Here is a 21,342-nt window from a genome sequence, read left to right on the forward strand (position 1 = left end):
ACAAGCTGTGTTTTACATTCACCCAAGTTCTACTGGTGATATGATCAGTTTGAAATAGTCCATTGGAAGCTCATATGAATGTTATAAAACTGTGGTGGAAACCAATAACATGCCTTTAATGAAATTTATTAATTTTTACAGCTGACCAGAAGTGCACTGATGTCATTCGTTCTACAAGTTCCATAGAGTCATCCACTCTATCACCTTTTTTAAAAAGGGCAGTTTTCAACATTCAAGGGTTTATGTCAGTGGTAGAGCGTAGGAGTGTAGTTCAAGAAGTCCCTGTTTCATAACCATATACCCTCTTCAATAGATCCTGTTAAATGTTTTTCAACCCAATGCACTGTAAGAAACAATAAGATATATCATCATTTCATATACAAAACAATGAACAATTGGGTTTAACTATGCTCTTAGCACGAAATCAACAAACTGCAGTAGAGAAGCAGTTACATTTTTCAGAATTTGTGCATTTGACAAAAGATTTTCTTTCCATGATCCAAGATCTACATGTGATACGAAATGTATGAATTCTTGCAATGGAAACCTTACTGTATTTTACCAAGGCAGATAAAGGACATCCTTCGCACCCCATACACTTATAAGGAGGGTTTGGTGGCTGAAAATGCATTGCTTTGATGGTGATTGCATGTTGCTTGCACTTTGTACATATTACTGAATTATTAAAGGTGAACTTTTCAGAACTGGGGGTGTAGATCATTGGTAGAGCATTTGACTGCAGATCAAGAGGTCCCTAGTTCAAATCTGGGTGCCCCCTTGTTCAACTGTTTCACCTGTAGAAATATTTTTTTAATTGAAGAAAACATTTACAATCTTAGCATTTTATGTAATGAGCAACACATTTCTACATTTGAAATACTCCTGATCATCACCTGAAACATAGGGTAAACACCATTAAGCTGTTTAGGATTTCTTCATATGATACAAGCTGTGTTTTACATTCACCCAAGTTCTACTGGTGATATGATCAGTTTGAAATAGTCCATTGAAAGCTCTTATGAATGTTATAAAACTGTGGTGGAAACCAATAATATGCCCTTAATGAAATGTATTAATTTATACAGCTGACCAGAAGTGCTCTGATGTCATTAGTTCTACAAGTTCCATACAGTCACCCACTCTATCACCTTTTTAAAAAAGGGCAGTTTTCAGCATTCAAGGGTTTAACTCAGTGGTAGATCTAGGAATGCAGTTCAAGAAGTCCCTGTTTCATAACCATATACCCTCTTCAATAGATCCTGTTCAAATGTTTTTCAACCCAATGCACTGTAAGAAACAATAAGATATATCATCATTTCATATACAAAAGAATGAACAATTGGGTTTAACTATGCTCTTAGCACAAAATCAACAAACTGCAGTAGAGAAGCAGTTACATTTTGCAGAATATGTGCATTTGACAAAAGATTTTTTTTCCATGTTCCAAGATCTACATGTTCTACGAAATGTATGAATTCTTGCAATGGAAACCTCACTGTATTTTACCAAGGCAGATAAAGGATATCCTTTGCACCCCATATACTTATAAGGAGGGTTTGGTGGCTGAAAATGCATTGCTTTGATGGTGATTGCATGTTGCTTCCACTTTGTACATATTACTGAATAAATAAAGGTGAACATTTCAGAAATGGGGGTATAGCTCAGGGGTAGAGCATTTCATTGCCGATCAAAAGGTCCCTAGTTCAAATGTGGGTGCCCCATTGTCTAACTATTTTACCTGTAGAAATATGTTTTTAATTAAATAAATTGAAGTAAACATTTACAATCTTAGCATTTTATGTAATGAGCAACACATTTCAACATTTGAAATACTCCTGATCATCACCTGAAACATAAGGTAAACACCATTAAGCTGTTTAGGATTTCTTCATATGATACAAGCTGTGTTTTACATTCACCCAAGTTCTACTGGTGATATGATCAGTTTGAAATAGTCCATTGGAAGCTCTTATGAATGTTATAAAACTGTGGTGGAAACCAATAATATGCCCTTAATGAAATGTATTAATTTATACAGCTGACCAGAAGTGCTCTGATGTCATTAGTTCTACAAGTTCCATACAGTCACCCACTCTATCACCTTTTTAAAAAAGGGCAGTTTTCAGCATTCAAGGGTTTAACTCAGTGGTAGAGCGTAGGAATGCAGTTCAAGAAGTCCCTGTTTCATAACCATATACCCTCTTCAATAGATCCTGTTAAAATGTTTTTCAACCCAATGCACTGTAAGAAACAATAAGATATATCATCATTTCATATACAAAAGAATGAACAATTGGGTTTAACTATGCTCTTAGCACAAAATCAACAAACTGCAGTAGAGAAGCAGTTACATTTTGCAGAATTTGTGCATTTGACAAAAGATTTTTTTCCATGTTCCAAGATCTACATGTGATACGAAATGTATGAATTCTTGCAATGGAAACCTCACTGTATTTTACCAAGGCAGATAAAGGACATCCTTCGCACCCCATATACTTATAAGGAGGGTTTGGTGGCTGAAAATGCTTTGCTTTGATGGTGATTGCATGTTGCTTCCACTTTGTACATATTACTGAATAAATAAAGGTGAACATTTCAGAAATGGGGGTATAGCTCAGAGGTAGAGCATTTCACTGCAGATCAAAATGTCCCTAGTTCAAATCTGGGTGCCCCCTTGTCCAACTGTTTTACCTGTAGAAATGTGTTTTTAATTAAATAAATTGAAGTAAACATTTACAATCTTAGCATTTTATGTAATGAGCAGCACATTTCTACATTTGAAATACTCCTGATCATCACCTGAAACATAGGGTAAACACCATTAAGCTGTTTAGGATTTCTTCATATGATACAAGCTGTGTTTTACATTCACCCAAGTTCTACTGGTGATATGAACAGTTTGAAATAGTCCATTGGAAGCTCTTATGAATGTTATAAAACTGTGGTGGAAACCAATAATATGCCCTTAATGAAATCTATTAATTTGTACAGCTGACCAGAAGTGCACTGATGTCATTAGTTCTACAAGTTCCATAGAGTCACCCACTCTATCACCTTTTTAAAAAAAGGCAGTATTCAACATTCAAGGGTTTATGTCAGTGGTAGAGCGTAGGAGTGTAGTTCAAGACGTCCCTGTTCCATAACCATATACCCTCTTCAATAGATCCTGTTAAATATTTTTCAACCCAATGCACTGTAAGAAACAATAAGATATATTATCATTTCATATACAAAACAATGAACAATTGGGTTTAACTATGCTCTTAGCACAAAATCAAAAAAATGCAGTAGAGAAACAGTTACTTTTTGCAGAATTTGTGCATTTGACAAAGTTTTTTTTCCATGTTCCAAGATCTACATGTGATACGAAATGTATGAATTCTTGCAATGAAAACCTCACTGTATTTTACCAAGGCAGATAAAGGACATCTTTTGTACCCCTTATACTTATAAGGAGGGTTTGGTGGCTGAAAATGCATTGATTTGATGGTGATTGCATGTTGCTTCCACTTTGTACATATTACTGAATAAATAAAGGTAAACATTTCAGAAATGGGGGTATAGCTCAGTGGTAGAGCATTTGACTGCAGATCAAGAGGTCCTTAGTTCTAATCCGGGGGCCCCCTTGTTCAACTGTTGTACCTGTAGAAATGTTTCATTAAATAAATTGAAGAAAACATTTACAATTTTAGCATTTTATGTAATGAGCAACACATTTCTACATTTGAAATACACCTGATCATCTCCTGAAACATAGGGTAAACACCATTAAGCTGTTTAGGATTTCTTCATATGATACAAGCTGTGTTTTACATTCACCCAAGTTCTACTGGTGATATGATCAGTTTGAAATAGTCCATTGGAAAATCTTATGAATGTTATAAAATGGTGGTGGAAACCAATAATATGCCCTTAATGAAATGTATTAATTTGTACAGCTGACCAGAAGTGCACTGATGTCATTAGTTCTACAAGTTCCATACAGTCACCCACTCTATCACCTTTTTAAAAAAGGTCAGTTTTCAACATTCAAGGGTTTATGTCAGTGGTAGAGCGTAGGAGTGTAGTTCAAGAAGTCCCTGTTTCATAACCATATACCCTCTTCAATAGATCCTGTTAAAATGTTTTTCAACCCAATGCACTGGAAGAAACAATAGGATATATCATCATTTCATATACAAAACAATGAACAATTGGGTTTAACTATGCTCTTAGCACAAAATCAACAAAATGCAGTAGAGAAACAGTTACGTTTTGCAGAATTTGTGCATTTGACAAAAGTTTTTTTTCCATGTTCCAAGATCTACATGTGATACGAAATGTATGAATTCTTGCAATGGAAACCTCACTGTATTTTACCAAGGCAGATAAAGGACATCCTTCGCACCCCATATACTTATAAGGAGGGTTTGGTGGCTGAAAATGCATTGCTTTGATGGTGATTGCATGTTGCTTGCACTTTGTACATATTACTGAATTAATAAAGATGAACATTTAAGAACTGGGGGTATAGCTCAGTGGTAGAGCATTTGACTGCAGATCAAGAGGTCCCTAGTTCAAATCTGGGTGCCCCCTTGTCCAACTGTTTTACCTGTAGAAATATTTTTAATTAAATAAATTGAAGAAAACATTTACAATCTTAGCATTTTATGTAATGAGCAACACATTTCTACATTTCAAATACTCCTGATCACCTCCTGAAACATAGGGTAAACACCATGAAACTTTTTAGGATTTCTTCATATGATACAAGCTGTGTTTTACATTCACCCAAGTTCTACTGGTGATATTATCAGTTTGAAATAGTCCATTGGAAGCTCATATGAATGTTATAAAACTGTGGTGGAAACCAATAACATGCCCTTAATGAACTGTATTAATTTGTACAGCTGACCAGACGTGCACTGATGTCATTAGTTCTACAAGTTCCATACAGTCACCCACTCTATCACCTTTTTAAACAAGGGCAGTTTTCAGCATTTAAGGGTTTAACTCAGTGGTAGAGCGTAGGAATGCAGTTCAAGAAGTCCCTGTTTCATAACCATATACCCTCTTCAATAGATCCTGTTAAAATGTTTGTCAACCCAATGCATGGTAAGAAACAATAAGATATATCATCATTTCATATACAAAAGAATGAACAATTGGGTTTAACTATGCTCTTAGCACAAAATCAACAAACTGCAGTAGAGAAGCAGTTACATTTTGCAGAATTTGTGCATTTGACAAAAGATTTTTTTTCCATGTTCCAAGATCTCCATGTGATACGAAATGTATGAATTCTTGCAATGGAAACCTCACTGTATTTTACCAAGGCAGATAAAGAACATCCTTCGCACCCCATATACCTATAAGGAGGGTTTGGTGGCTGAAAATGCTTTGCTTTGATGGTGATTGCATGTTGCTTCCACTTTGTACATATTACTGAATAAATAAAAGTGAACATTTCAGAAATGGGGGTACAGCTCATGGGTAGAGCATTTCACTGCAGATCAAAAGGTTCCTAGTTCATATCTGGGTGCCCCCTTGTCCAACTGTTTTACCTCTAGAAATATGTTTTTAATTAAATAAATTGAAGTAAACATTTACAATCTTAGCATTTTATGTAATGAGCAACACATTTCTACATTTGAAATACTCCTGATCATCACCTGGAACATAGGGTAAACACCATTACGCTGTTTAGGATTTCTTCATATGATACAAGCTGTGTTTTACATTCACCCAAGTTCTACTGGTGATATGATCAGTTTGAAATAGTCCATTGGAAGCTCTTATGAATGTTATAAAACTGTGGTGGAAACCAATAATATGCCCTTAATGAAATGTATTAATTTGTACAGCTGACCAGAAGTGCACTGATGTCATTAGTTCTACAAGTTCCATACAGTCACCCACTCTATCACCTTTTTAAAAAAGGGCAGTTTTCAGCATTCAAGGGTTTATGTCAGTGGTAGAGGGTAGGAGTGCAGTTCAAGAAGTCCCTGTTTCATAACCATATACCCTCTTCAATAGATCCTGTTAAAATGTTTTTCAACCCAATGCACTGTAAGAAACAATAAGATATCTCATCATTTCATATACAAAACAATGAACAATTGGGTTTAACTATGCTCTTAGCACAAAATCAACAAATTGCAGTAGAGAAGCAGTTACGTTTTGCAGAATTTGTGCATTTGACAAAAGTTTTTTTTTCCATGTTCCAAGATCTACATGTGATACGAAATGTATGAATTCTTGCACTGGAAAGCTCACTGTATTTTACAAAGGCAGATAAAGGACATCTTTTGTACCCCTTATGCTTATAAGGAGGGTTTGGTGGCTGAAAATGCATTGTTTTGATGGTGATTGCATGTTGCTTCCACTTTGTACATATTACTGAATAAATAAAGGTGAACGTTTCGGAACTGGGGGTATAGCTCAGTGGTAGAGCATTTGACTGCATATCAAGAGGTCCCTAGTTCAAATCTGGGTACCCCCTTGTCCAACTGTTTTACCTGTAGAAATATTTTTTTAATTAAATAAATTGAAGAAAACATTTACAATCTTAGCATTTTATGTAATGAGCAACACATTTCTACATTTGAAATACTCCTGATCATCTCCGGAAACATAGGGTAAACACCATTAAGCTGTTTCGGATTTCTTCATATGATACAAGCTGTGTATTTCATTCACCCAAGTTCTACTGGTGATATTATCAGTTTGAAATAGTCCATTGGAAGCGCATATGAATGCTATAAAACTGTGGAGGAAACCAATAATATGCCCTTTATTGAAATGTATTAATTTGTACAGCTGACCAGAAGTGCACTGATGTCATTAGTTCTACAAGTTCCATACGGTCACCCACTCTATCACCTTTTTAAAAAAGAGCAGTTTTCAGCATTCAAGGGTTTATGTCAGTGGTAGAGGTTAGGAGTGCACTTCAAAAAGTCCCTGTTTCATAACCATATACCCTCTTCAATAGATCCTGTTAAAATGTTTTTCAACCCAATGCACTGTAAGAAACAATAGGATATATCATCATTTCATATAAAACACAATGAATAATTGGGTTTAACTATGCTCTTAGCACAAAATCAACAAACTGCAGTAGAGAAGCAGTTATGTTTTGCAGAATTTGTGCATTTGACAAAAGATTTTTTTTCCATGTTCCAAGATCTACATGTGATACGAAATGTATGAATTCTTGCAATGGAAACCTCACTGTATTTTACCAAGGCAGATAAAGGACATCCTTCGCACCCCATATACTTATAAGGAGGGTTTGGTGGCTGAAAATGCATTGCTTTGATGGTGATTGCATGTTGCTTGCACTTTGTACATATTACTGAATGAATAAAGGTGAGCATTTTAGAACTGGGGGTATAGCTCAGTGGTAGAGCATTTGACTGCAGATCAAGAGGTCCCTAGTTCAAATCTGGGTGCCCCCTTGTCCAACTGTTTTACCTGTAGAAATATTTTTTTAATTAAGTAAATTGAAGAAAACATTTACAATCTTAGCATTGTATGTAATGAGCAACACATTTCTACATTTGAAATACTCCTGATCATCTCTGGAAACATAGGGTAAACACCATTAAGCTGTTTCAGATTTCTTCGTATGATACACGCTGTGTATTACATTCACCCAAGTTCTACTGGTGATATTATCAGTTTGAAATAGTCCATTGGAAGCACATATGAATGTTATAAAACTGTGGTGGAAACCAATAATATGCCTTTAATGAAATGTATTAATTTGTACAGCTGACCAGAAGTGAACTGATGTCATTAGTTCTACAAGTTCCATATAGTCACCCACTCTATCACCTTTTTAAAAAAGAGCAGTTTTCAGCATTCAAGGGTTTATGTCAGTGGTAGAGGGTAGGAGTGCACTTCAAGAAGTCCCTGTTTAATAACCATATACCCTCTTCAATAGATCCTGTTAAAATGTTTTTCAACCCAATGCACTGTAAGAAACAATAGGATATAATATCATTTCATATAAAAAACAATGAAAAATTGGGTTTAACTATGCTCTTAGCACAAAATCAACAAACTACAATAGAGAAGCAGTTACGTTTTGCAGAATTTGTGCATTTGACAAACGTTTTTTTCCCATGTTCCAATATCTACATGTGATACGAAATGTATGAATTCTTGCACTGGAAACCTCACTGTATTTTACCAAGGCAGATAAAGTACATATTTTGTACCCCTTATACTTATAAGGAGGGTTTGGTGGCTGCAAATGCATTGCTTTGATGGTGATTGCATGTTGCTTCCACTTTGTACATATTACTGAATAAATAAAGGTGCACATTTCGGAATTGGGGTTATAGCTCAGGGGTAGAGCATTTGACTGCAGATCAAGAGGTCCCTAGTTCAAATCTGGGTACCCCCTTGTCCAACTGTTTTACCTGTAGAAATATTTTCTTAATTAAATAAATTGAAGAAAACATTTACAATCTTAGCATTTTATGTAATGAGCAACACATTTCTACATTTGAAATACTCCTGATCATCTCCTGAAACATAGGGTAAACACCATGAAACTGTTTAGGATTTCTTCATATGATACAAGCTGTGTTTTACATTCACCCAAGTTCTACTTGTGATATTATCAGTTTGAAAAAGTCCATTGGAAGATCATTTGAATGTTATAAAACTGTGGTGGAAACCAATAATATGCCCTTAATGAAATGTATTAGTTTGTAGAGCTGACCAGAAGTGCACTGATGTCATTAGTTCTACAAGTTCCATACGGTCACCCACTCTATCACCTTTTTAAAAAAGAGCAGTTTTCAGCATTCAAGGGTTTATGTCAGTGGTAGAGGGTAGGAGTGCACTTCAAGAAGTCCCTGTTTCATAACCATATACCCTCTTCAATAGATCCTGTTAAAATGTTTTTCAACCCAATGCACTGTAAGAAACAATAGGATATATCATCATTTCATATAAAAAACAATGAATAATTGGGTTTAACTATGCTCTTAGCACAAAATCAACAAACTGCAGTAGAGAAGCAGTTACGTTTTGCAGAATTTGTGCATTTGACAAAAGTTTTTTTTCCATGTTCCAAGATCTACATGTGATACGAAATGTATGAATTCTTGCAATGGAAACCTCACTGTATTTTACCAAGGCAGATAAAGGACATCCTTCGCACCCCATATACTTATAAGGAGGGTTTGGTGGCTGAAAATGCATTGCTTTGATGGTGATTGCATGTTGCTTGCACTTTGTACATATTACTGAATGAATAAAGGTGAACATTTTAGAACTGGGGGTATAGCTCAGTGGTAGAGCATTTGACTGCAGATCAAGAGGTCCCTAGTTCAAATCTGGGTGCCCCGTTGTCCAACTGTTTTACCTGTAGAAATATTTTTTTAATTAAATAAATTGAAGAAAACATTTACAATCTTAGCATTTTATGTAATGAGCAACACATTTCTACATTTGAAATACTCCTGATCATCTCTGGAAACTTAGGGTAAACACCATTAAGCTGTTTCAGATTTCTTCGTATGATACAAGCTGTGTATTACATTCACCCAAGTTCTACTGGTGATATTATCAGTTTGAAATAGTCCATTGGAAGCACATATGAATGTTATAAAACTGTGGTGGAAACCAATAATATGCCCTTAATGAAATGTATTAATTTGTACAGCTGACCAGAAGTGCACTGATGTCATTAGTTCTACAAGTTCCATACAGTCACCCACTCTATCACCTTTTTAAAAAAGAGCAGTTTTCAGCATTCAAGGGTTTATGTCAGTGGTAGAGGGTAGGAGTGCAGTTCAAGAAGTCCCTGTTTCATAACCATATACCCACTTCAATAGATCCTGTTAAAATGTTTTTCAACCCAATGCACTGTAAGAAACAATAGGATATATAATCATTTCATATAAAAAACAATGAACAATTGGGTTTAACTATGCTCTTAGCACAAAATCAACAAACTGCAGTAGAGAAGCAGTTACGTTTTTCAGAATTTGTGCATTTGACAAAAGTTTTTTTTCCATGTTCCAAGATCTACATGTGATAAGAAATGTATGAAGTCTTGCTATGGAAACCTCACTGTATTTTACCAAGGCAGATAAAGGACATCCTTCGCACCCCATACACTTATAAGGAGGGTTTTGTGGCTGAAAATGCATTGCTTTGATGGTGATTGCATGTTGCTTGTACTTTGTACATATTACTGAATTAATAAAGGCAAACTTTTCAGAACTGGGGTATAGCTCAGTGGTAGAGCATTTGACTGCAGATCAAGATTTCCCTAGTTCAAAACTGGGTGCCCCCTTGTTCAACTGTTTTACCTGTAGAAATATTTTTCTAATTAAATAAATTGAAGAAAACATTTACAATCTTAGCATTTTATGTAATGAGCAACACATTTCTACATTAGAAATACTCCTGATTATCTCCTGAAACATAGGGTAAACACCATGAAACTGTTTAGGATTTCTTCATATGATACAAGCTGTGTTTTACATTCACCCAAGTTCTACTGGTGATATGATCAGTTTGAAATAGTCCATTGGAAGCTCATATGAATGTTATAAAACTGTGGTGGAAACCAATAATATGCCCTTAATGAAATGTATTAATTTGTACAGCTGACCAGAAGTGCACTGATGTCATTAGTTCTACAAGTTCCATACAGTCACCCACTCTATCACCTTTTTAAAAAAGGGCAGTTTTCAGCATTCAAGGGTTTATGTCAGTGGTAGAGCGTAGGAGCGCTTTTCAAGAAGTCCCTGGTTCATAACCATATACCCTCTTCAATAGATCCTGTTAAAATGTTTTTCAACCCAATGCACTGTAAGAAACAATAGGATATATCATCATTTCATATAAAAAACAATGAACAATTGGGTTTAACTATGCTCTTAGCACAAAATCAACAAAATGCAGTAGAGAAGCAGTTACGTTTTGCAGAATTTGTGCATTTGACAAACGTTTTTTTTTCCATGTTCCAAGATCTACATGTGATACAAAATGTATAAATTCTTGCAATGGAAACCTCACTGCATTTTACCAAGGCAGATAAAGGACATCTTTTGTACCCCTTATACTTATAAGGAGGGTTTGGTGGCTGAAAATGCATTGCTTTGATGGTGATTGCATGTTGCTTCCACTTTGTACATATTACTGAATAAATAAAAGAGAACATTTCAGAAATGGGGGTATAGCTCAGGGGTAAAGCATTTCACTGCAGATCTAAAGGTCCCTAGTTCAAATCTGGGTGCCCCCTTGTCCAACTGTTTTACCTGTAGAAAAATGTTTTTAATTGAAGAAAACATTTACAATCTTAGCATTTTATGTAATGAGCAACACATTTCTACATTAGAAATACTCCTGATCATCTCCTGAAACATAGGGTAAACACCATGAAACTGTTTAGGATTTCTTCATATGATACAAGCTGTGTTTGACATTCACCCAAGTTCTACTGGTGATATTACCAGTTTGAAATAGTCCATTAGAAGCTCATATGAATGTTATAAAACTGTGGTGGAAACCAATAATATGCCCTTAATGAAATGTATTAATTTGTACAGCTGACCAGAAGTGCACTGATGCCATTAGTTCTACAAGTTCCATAGAGTCACCCACTCTATCACCTTTTTAAAAAAGGGCAGTTTTCAACATTCAAGGGTTTATGTCAGTGGTAGAGCGTAGGAGTGTAGTTCAAGAAGTCCCTGTTTCATAACCATATACCCTCTTCAATAGATCCTGTTAAATGTTTTTCAACCCAATGCACTGTAAGAAACAATAAGATATATAATCATTTCATATACAAAACAATGAACAATTGGGTTTAACTATGCTCTTAGCACAAAATCAACAAACTGCAGTAGAGAAGCAGTTACATTTTTCAGAATTTGTGCATTTGACAAAAGATTTTTTTTCCATGTTCCAAGATCTACATGTGATACGAAATGTATGAATTCTTGCAATGGAAACCTTACTGTATTTTACCAAGGCAGATAAAGGACATCCTTCGCACCCCATATACTTATAAGGAGGGTTTGGTGGCTGAAAATGCATTGCTTTGATGGTGATTGCATGTTGCTTGCACTTTGTACATATTACTGAATTAATAAAGATGAACATTTAAGAACTGGGGGTATAGCTCAGTGGTAGAGCATTTGACTGCAGATCAAGAGGTCCCTAGTTCAAATCTGGGTGCCCCCTTGTCCAACTGTTTTACCTGTAGAAATATTTTTAATTAAATAAATTGAAGAAAACATTTACAATCTTAGCATTTTATGTAATGAGCAACACATTTCTACATTTCAAATACTCCTGATCACCTCCTGAAACATAGGGTAAACACCATGAAACTTTTTAGGATTTCTTCATATGATACAAGCTGTGTTTTACATTCACCCAAGTTCTACTGGTGATATTATCAGTTTGAAATAGTCCATTGGAAGCTCATATGAATGTTATAAAACTGTGGTGGAAACCAATAACATGCCCTTAATGAACTGTATTAATTTGTACAGCTGACCAGAAGTGCACTGATGTCATTAGTTCTACAAGTTCCATACAGTCACCCACTCTATCACCTTTTTAAACAAGGGCAGTTTTCAGCATTTAAGGGTTTAACTCAGTGGTAGAGCGTAGGAATGCAGTTCAAGAAGTCCCTGTTTCATAACCATATACCCTCTTCAATAGATCCTGTTAAAATGTTTGTCAACCCAATGCATGGTAAGAAACAATAAGATATATCATCATTTCATATACAAAAGAATGAACAATTGGGTTTAACTATGCTCTTAGCACAAAATCAACAAACTGCAGTAGAGAAGCAGTTACATTTTGCAGAATTTGTGCATTTGACAAAAGATTTTTTTTCCATGTTCCAAGATCTACATGTGATACGAAATGTATGAATTCTTGCAATGGAAACCTCACTGTATTTTACCAAGGCAGATAAAGAACATCCTTCGCACCCCATATACCTATAAGGAGGGTTTGGTGGCTGAAAATGCTTTGCTTTGATGGTGATTGCATGTTGCTTCCACTTTGTACATATTACTGAATAAATAAAAGTGAACATTTCAGAAATGGGGGTACAGCTCATGGGTAGAGCATTTCACTGCAGATCAAAAGGTTCCTAGTTCATGTCTGGGTGCCCCCTTGTCCAACTGTTTTACCTCTAGAAATATGTTTTTAATTAAATAAATTGAAGTAAACATTTACAATCTTAGCATTTTATGTAATGATCAACACATTTCTACATTTTAAATACTCCTGATCATCACCTGGAACATAGGGTAAACACCATTACGCTGTTTAGGATTTCTTCATATGATACAAGCTGTGTTTTACATTCACCCAAGTTCTACTGGTGATGTGATCAGTTTGAAATAGTCCATTGGAAGCTCTTATGAATGTTATAAAACTGTGGTGGAAACCAATAATATGCCCTTAATGAAATGTATTAATTTGTACAGCTGACCAGAAGTGCACTGATGTCATTAGTTGTACAAGTTCCATAGAGTCACCCACTCTATCATCTTTTTTAAAAAGGGCAGTTTTCAACATTCACAGGTTTATGTCAGTGGTAGAGCGTAGGAGTGTAGTTCAAGAAGTCCCAGTTTGATACCATATACCCTCTTCAATAGATCCTGTTAAAATGTTTTTCAACCCAATGCACTGTAAGAAACAATAGGATATATCATCATTTCATATACAAAACAATGAACATTGGGTTTAACTATGCTCTTAGCCCAAAATCAACAAACTGCAGTAGAGAAGCAGTTACGTTTTGCAGAATTTGTGCATTTGACAAAAGTTTTTTTCCATGTTCCAAGATCTACAAGTGATACGAAATGTATGAATTCTTGCAATGGAAACCTCACTGTATTTTACCAAGGCAGATAAAGGACATCTTTTGCACCTCATATACTTATAAGGAGGGTTTGGTGGCTGCAAATGCATTGCTTTGATGGTGATTGCATGTTGCTTGCACTTTGTACATATTACTGAATTAATAAAGGGGAACTTTTCAGAACTGGAGGTATAGCTTAGTGGTAGAGCATTTTACTCCAGATCTAGAGGTCCCTAGTTCAAATCTGGGTGACCCCTTGTTCAACTGTTTTACCTGTAGAAATATGTTTTTAAATAAATTGAAGAAAACATTTACAATCTCAGCATTGTATGTAATGAGCAACACATTTCTACATTTGAAATACTCCTGATCATCTCTGGAAACATAGGGTAAACACCATGAAACTGTTTAGGATTTCTTCATATGATATAAGCTGTGTTTTACATTCACCCAAGTTCTACTGGTGATATTATCAGTTTGAAATAGTCCATTGGAAGCTCATATGAATGTTATAAAACTGTGGTGGAAACCAATAATATGCCCTTAATGAAATGTATTAATTTATACAGCTGACCAGAAGTGCTCTGATGTCATTAGTTCTACAAGTTCCATACAGTCACCCACCCTATCACTTTTTTTTAAAAAAGGGCAGTTTTCAGCATTCAAGGGTTTATGTCAGTGGTAGAGGGTAGGGGTGCAGTTCAAGAAGTCCCTGTTTCATAACCATATACCCTCTTCAATAGATCCTGTTAAAATGTTTTTCAACCCAGTGCACTGTAAGAAACTATAAGATATATCATCATTTCTTATACAAAACAATGAACAATTGGGTTTAACTATGCTCTTAGCACAAAATCAACAAACTTCAGTACAGAAGCAGCTACGTTTTGCCGAATTTGTGCATTTGACAAAAGCTTTTTTTTTCCATGTTCCAAGATCTACATGTGACACGAAATGTATGAATTCTTGCACTGGAAACCTCACTGTATTTTACGAAGGCAGATAAAGGACATCTTTTGTACCCCTTATACTTATAAGGAGGGTTTGGTGGCTGAAAATGCATTGCTTTGATGGTGATTGCATGTTGCTTCCACTTTGTACATATTACTGAATAAATAAAGGTGAACATTTCAGAAATGGGGGTATAGCTCAGGGGTAGAGCATTTCACTGCAGATTAAAAGGTCTCTAGTTCAAATCTGGGTGCCCCCTTGTCCAACTGTTTTACCTGTAGAAATATGTTTTTAATTAAATAAATTGAAGTAAACATTTACAATCTTAGCATTTTATGTAATGAGCAACACATTTCTACATTTGAAATACTCCTGATCATCTCCTGAAACATGGGGTAAACACCATGAAACTGTTTAGGATATCTTCGTATGATACAAGCTGTGTTTTACATTCACCCAAGTTCTACTGGTGATATTATCAGTTTGAAATAGTCCATTGGAAGCTCATATGAATGTTATAAAACTGTGGTGGAAACCAATAATATGCCCTTAATGAAATGTATTAATTTGTACAGTTGACCAGAAGTGCACTGATGTCATTAGTTCTACAAGTTCCATACAGTCACCCACTCTATCACCTTTTTAAAAAAGGGCAGTTTTCAGCATTCAAGGGTTTAACTCAGTGGTAGAGCGTAGGAATGCAGTTCAAGAAGTCCCCGTTTAATAACCATATACCCTCTTCAATAGATCCTGTTAAAATGTTTTTCAACCCAATGCACTGTAAGAAACAATAAGATATATCATCATTTCATATACAAAAGAATGAACAATTGGGTTTAACTATGCTCTTAGCACAAAATCAACAAACTGCAGTAGAGAAGCAGTTGCATTTTGCAGAATTTGTGCATTTGACAAAAGATTTTTTTTCCATGTTCCAAGATCTACATGTGATACGAACTGTATGAATTCTTGCAATGGAAACCTCACTGTATTTTACCAAGGCACATAAAGGACATCCTTCGCACCCCATATACTTCTAAGGAGGGTTTGGTGGCTGAAGATGCTTTGCTTTGATGGTGATTGCATGTTGCTTCCACTTTGTACGTATTACTGAATAAATAAAGGTGAACATTTCAGAAATGGGGTATAGCTCCGGGGTAGAGCATTTCACTGCAGATCAAAAGGTCCCTAGTTCAAATCTTGGTGCCCCCTTGTCCAACTGTTTTACCGGTAGAAATATGTTTTTAATTAAATACATTGAAGTAAACATTTACAATCTTAGCATTTTATGTAATGAGCAACACATTTCTACATTTGAAATACACCTGATCATCACCTGAAACATAGGGTAAACACCATTAAGCTGTTTAGGATTTCTTCATATGATACAAGCTGTGTTTTACATTCACCCAAGTTCTACTGGTGATACGATCAGTTTGAAATAGTCCATTGGAAGCTCATATGAATGTTATAAAACTGTGGTGGTTACCAATAATATGCCCTTAATGAAATGTATTAATTTGTACAGCTGACCAGAATTGCACTGATGTCATTAGTTCTACAAGTTCCATACAGTCAACCACTCTATCACCTTTTTAAAAAAGGGCAGTTTTCAGCATTCAAGGGTTTAACTCAGTGGTAGAGCGTAGGAATGCAGTTCAAGAAGTCCCTGTTTCATAACCATCTACCCTCTTCAATAGATCCTGTTAAAATGTTTTTCAACCCAATGCACTGTAAGAAACAATAGGATATATCATCATTTCATATAAAAACAATGAACAATTGGGTTTAACTATGCTCTTAGCACAAAATCAACAAACTGCAGTAGAGAAGCAGTTACGTTTTGCAGAATTTGTGCATTTGACAAACGTTTTTTTTCCATGTTCCAAGATCTACATGTGATACGAAATGTATGAATTCTTGAAATGGAGACCTCACTGTATTTTACCAAGGCAGATAAAGGACATCCTTCGCACCCCTTATACTTATAAGGAGGGTTTGGTGGCTGAAAATGCATTGCTTTGATAGTGATTGCATGTTGCTTCCACTTTGTACATATTACTGAATAAATAAAGGTGATCATTATCAAATTGGGGGTATAGCTCAGTGGTAGAGCATTTGACTGCAGATAAAGGGGTCGCTAATTCAAATCTGGGTGCCCCCTGGTCCAACTGTTGTACCTGTAGAAATATTGTTTTAAATAAATTGAAGAAAACATTTACAATCTTAGCATTTTATGTAATGAGCAACACATTTCTACATTTGAAATACTCCTGATCATCTCCTGAAACATAGGGTAAACACCATTAAGCTGTTTCAGATTTCTTCATATGATACAAGCTGTGTATTACATTTACCCAAGTTCTACTGGTGATATTATCAGTTTGAAATAGTCCACTGGAAGCTCATATGAATGTTATAAAACTGTGGTGGAAACCAATAATATGCCCTTAATGAAATGTATTAATTTGTACAGCTGACCAGAAGTGCACTGATGTCATTAGTTCTACAAGTTCCATACAGTCACGCACTCTATCACTTTTTTTTAAAAAAGGGCAGTTTTCAACATTAAAGGGTGTATGTCAGTGGTAGAGCGTAGGAGTGTAGTTCAAGAAGTCCCTGTTTCATAACCATATACCCTCTTCAATAGATCCTGTTAAAATGTTTGTTAACCCAATGCACTGTAAGAAACAATAGGATATATCATCATTTCATATATAAAACAATGAACAATTGGGTTTAACTATGATCTTAGCACAAAATCAACAAACTGCAGTAGAGAAGCAGTTACATTTTGCAGAATTTGTGCATTTGACAAAAGTTTTTTTTTCCATGTTCCAAGATCTACATGTGATACGAAATGTATGAATTCTTGCAATGGAAACCTCACTGTATTTTACCAAGGCAGATAAAGGACATCCTTCGCACCCCATATACTTATATGGAGGGTTTGGTGGCTGAAAATGCATTGCTTTAATGGTGATTGCATGTTGCTTGCACTTTGTACATATTACTGAATTAATAAAGGTGAACATTTTAGAACTGCAGGTATAGCTCAGTGGTAGAGCATTTGACTGCAGATGAAGAGGTCCCTAATTCAAATCTGGGTGCCCCCTTGTCCAACTGTTTTATCTGTAGAAATATTTGCTTAATTAAATAAATTGAAGAAAACATTTACAATCTTAGAATTTTATGTAATGAGCAACACATTTCTCCATTTGAAATACTCCTGATCATCTCCGGAAACATAGGGTAAACACCATTAAGCTGTTTCGGATTTCTTCATATGATACAAGCTGTGTATTTCATTCACCCAAGTTCTACTGGTGATATTATCAGTTTGAAATAGTCCATTGGAAGCGCATATGAATGCTATAAAACTGTGGAGGAAACCAATAATATGCCCTTAATGAAATGTATTAATTTGTACAGCTGACCAGAAGTGCACTGATGTCATTAGTTCTACAAGTTCCATACAGTCACCCACTCTATCACTTTTTTAAAAAAGGGCGGTTTTCAGCATTCAAGGGTTTATGTCAGTGGTAGAGGGTAGGAGTGCAGTTCAAGAAGTCCCTGTTTCATAACCATATACCCTCTTCAATAGATCCTGTTAAAATGTTTTTCAACCCAATGCACTGTAAGAAACAATAAAATATATCATCATTTCTTATACAAAACAATGAACAATTGGGTTTAACTATGCTCTTAGCACAAAATCAACAAACTTCAGTACAGAACCAGTTACGTTTTGCAGATTTTGTGCATTTGACAAAAAGTTTTTTTTCCATGTTCCAAGATCTACATGTGACAAGAAATGTATGAATTCTTGCACTGGAAACCTCACTGTATTTTACCAAGGCAGATAAAGGACATCTTTTGTACCCCTTATACTTATAAGGAGGGTTTGGTGGCTGCAAATGCATTGCTTTGACGGTGATTGCATGTTGCTTCCACTTTGTACATATTACTGAATAAATACAGGTGAACATTTCAGAATTGGGGTTATAGCTCAGGGGTAGAGCATTTGACTGCAGATCAAGAGGTCCCTAGTTCAAATCTGGGTGCCCCCTTGTCCAACTGTTTTACCTGTAGAAATATGTTTTTAATTAAATAAATTGAAGTAAACATTTACAATCTTAGCATTTTATGTAATAAGCAACACATTTCTATATTTGAAATACTCCTGATCATCACGTGAAACATAGGGTAAACACCATTAAGCTGTTTAGGATTTCTTCATATGATACAAGCTGTGTTTTACATTCACCCAAGTTCTACTGGTGATATGATCAGTTTGAAATAGTCCATTGGAAGCTCATATGAATGTTATAAAACTGTGGTGGAAACCAATAACATGCCTTTAATGAAATTTATTAATTTTTACAGCTGACCAGAAGTGCACTGATGTCATTCGTCCTACAAGTTCCATAGAGTCATCCACTCTATCACCTTTTTTAAAAAGGGCAGTTTTCAACATTCAAGGGTTTATGTCAGTGGTAGAGCGTAGGAGTGTAGTTCAAGAAGTCCCTGTTTCATAACCATATACCCTCTTCAATAGATCCTGTTCAAATGTTTTTCAACCCAATGCACTGTAAGAAACAATAAGATATATCATCATTTCATATACAAAAGAATGAACAATTGGGTTTAACTATGCTCTTAGCACAAAATCAACAAACTGCAGTAGAGAAGCAGTTACATTTTGCAGAATATGTGCATTTGACAAAAGATTTTTTTTCCATGTTCCAAGATCTACATGTTCTACGAAATGTATGAATTCTTGCAATGGAAACCTCACTGTATTTTACCAAGGCAGATAAAGGATATCCTTTGCACCCCATATACTTATAAGGAGGGTTTGGTGGCTGAAAATGCATTGCTTTGATGGTGATTGCATGTTGCTTCCACTTTGTACATATTACTGAATAAATAAAGGTGAACATTTCAGAAATGGGGGTATAGCTCAGGGGTAGAGCATTTCATTGCCGATCAAAAGGTCCCTAGTTCAAATGTGGGTGCCCCATTGTCTAACTATTTTACCTGTAGAAATATGTTTTTAATTAAATAAATTGAAGTAAACATTTACAATCTTAGCATTTTATGTAATGAGCAACACATTTCAACATTTGAAATACTCCTGATCATCACCTGAAACATAAGGTAAACACCATTAAGCTGTTTAGGATTTCTTCATATGATACAAGCTGTGTTTTACATTCACCCAAGTTCTACTGGTGATATGATCAGTTTGAAATAGTCCATTGGAAGCTCTTATGAATGTTATAAAACTGTGGTGGAAACCAATAATATGCCCTTAATGAAATGTATTAATTTATACAGCTGACCAGAAGTGCTCTGATGTCATTAGTTCTACAAGTTCCATACAGTCACCCACTCTATCACCTTTTTAAAAAAGGGCAGTTTTCAGCATTCAAGGGTTTAACTCAGTGGTAGAGCGTAGGAATGCAGTTCAAGAAGTCCCTGTTTCATAACCATATACCCTCTTCAATAGATCCTGTTAAAATGTTTTTCAACCCAATGCACTGTAAGAAACAATAAGATATATCATCATTTCATATACAAAAGAATGAACAATTGGGTTTAACTATGCTCTTAGCACAAAATCAACAAACTGCAGTAGAGAAGCAGTTACATTTTGCAGAATTTGTGCATTTGACAAAAGATTTTTTTCCATGTTCCAAGATCTACATGTGATACGAAATGTATGAATTCTTGCAATGGAAACCTCACTGTATTTTACCAAGGCAGATAAAGGACATCCTTCGCACCCCATATACTTATAAGGAGGGTTTGGTGGCTGAAAATGCTTTGCTTTGATGGTGATTGCATGTTGCTTCCACTTTGTACATATTACTGAATAAATAAAGGTGAACATTTCAGAAATGGGGGTATAGCTCAGAGGTAGAGCATTTCACTGCAGATCAAAATGTCCCTAGTTCAAATCTGGGTGCCCCCTTGTCCAACTGTTTTACCTGTAGAAATGTGTTTTTAATTAAATAAATTGAAGTAAACATTTACAATCTTAGCATTTTATGTAATGAGCAGCACATTTCTACATTTGAAATACTCCTGATCATCACCTGAAACATAGGGTAAACACCATTAAGCTGTTTAGGATTTCTTCATATGATACAAGCTGTGTTTTACATTCACCCAAGTTCTACTGGTGATATGATCAGTTTGAAATAGTCCATTGGAAGCTCTTATGAATGTTATAAAACTGTGGTGGAAACCAATAATATGCCCTTAATGAAATCTATTAATTTGTACAGCTGACCAGAAGTGCACTGATGTCATTAGTTCTACAAGTTCCATAGAGTCACCCACTCTATCACCTTTTTAAAAAAAGGCAGTATTCAACATTCAAGGGTTTATGTCAGTGGTAGAGCGTAGGAGTGTAGTTCAAGACGTCCCTGTTCCATAACCATATACCCTCTTCAATAGATCCTGTTAAATATTTTTCAACCCAATGCACTGTAAGAAACAATAAGATATATTATCATTTCATATACAAAACAATGAACAATTGGGTT

The 21,342-nt window shown here is 35.4% G+C and overlaps 5 non-coding genes across 5 annotated transcripts; all 5 read left to right on the plus strand.

The window, feature by feature from the left end:
* Positions 1–4,503: 4,503 nt before the first annotated feature.
* TRNAC-GCA (transfer RNA cysteine (anticodon GCA)) lies at positions 4,504–4,575 on the plus strand. The gene has a single exon. It is a non-coding gene; the product is annotated as a tRNA-Cys (tRNA).
* Positions 4,576–6,409: 1,834 nt separating this feature from the next.
* Positions 6,410–6,481, plus strand: TRNAC-GCA (transfer RNA cysteine (anticodon GCA)). Its single transcript has one exon. It is a non-coding gene; the product is annotated as a tRNA-Cys (tRNA).
* An 883-nt stretch (positions 6,482–7,364) lies between these two features.
* On the plus strand, positions 7,365–7,436 carry TRNAC-GCA (transfer RNA cysteine (anticodon GCA)). The gene has a single exon. It is a non-coding gene; the product is annotated as a tRNA-Cys (tRNA).
* Positions 7,437–9,270: 1,834 nt separating this feature from the next.
* TRNAC-GCA (transfer RNA cysteine (anticodon GCA)) lies at positions 9,271–9,348 on the plus strand. The gene has a single exon. It is a non-coding gene; the product is annotated as a tRNA-Cys (tRNA).
* Positions 9,349–12,120: 2,772 nt separating this feature from the next.
* TRNAC-GCA (transfer RNA cysteine (anticodon GCA)) lies at positions 12,121–12,192 on the plus strand. Its single transcript has one exon. It is a non-coding gene; the product is annotated as a tRNA-Cys (tRNA).
* Positions 12,193–21,342: the final 9,150 nt, after the last annotated feature.

Source organism: Ambystoma mexicanum, chromosome 4q (assembly GCF_040938575.1).
Source record: "Ambystoma mexicanum isolate Mex_15411 chromosome 4q, UKY_AmexF1_1, whole genome shotgun sequence".
Classification (NCBI taxonomy): domain Eukaryota; kingdom Metazoa; phylum Chordata; class Amphibia; order Caudata; family Ambystomatidae; genus Ambystoma; species Ambystoma mexicanum.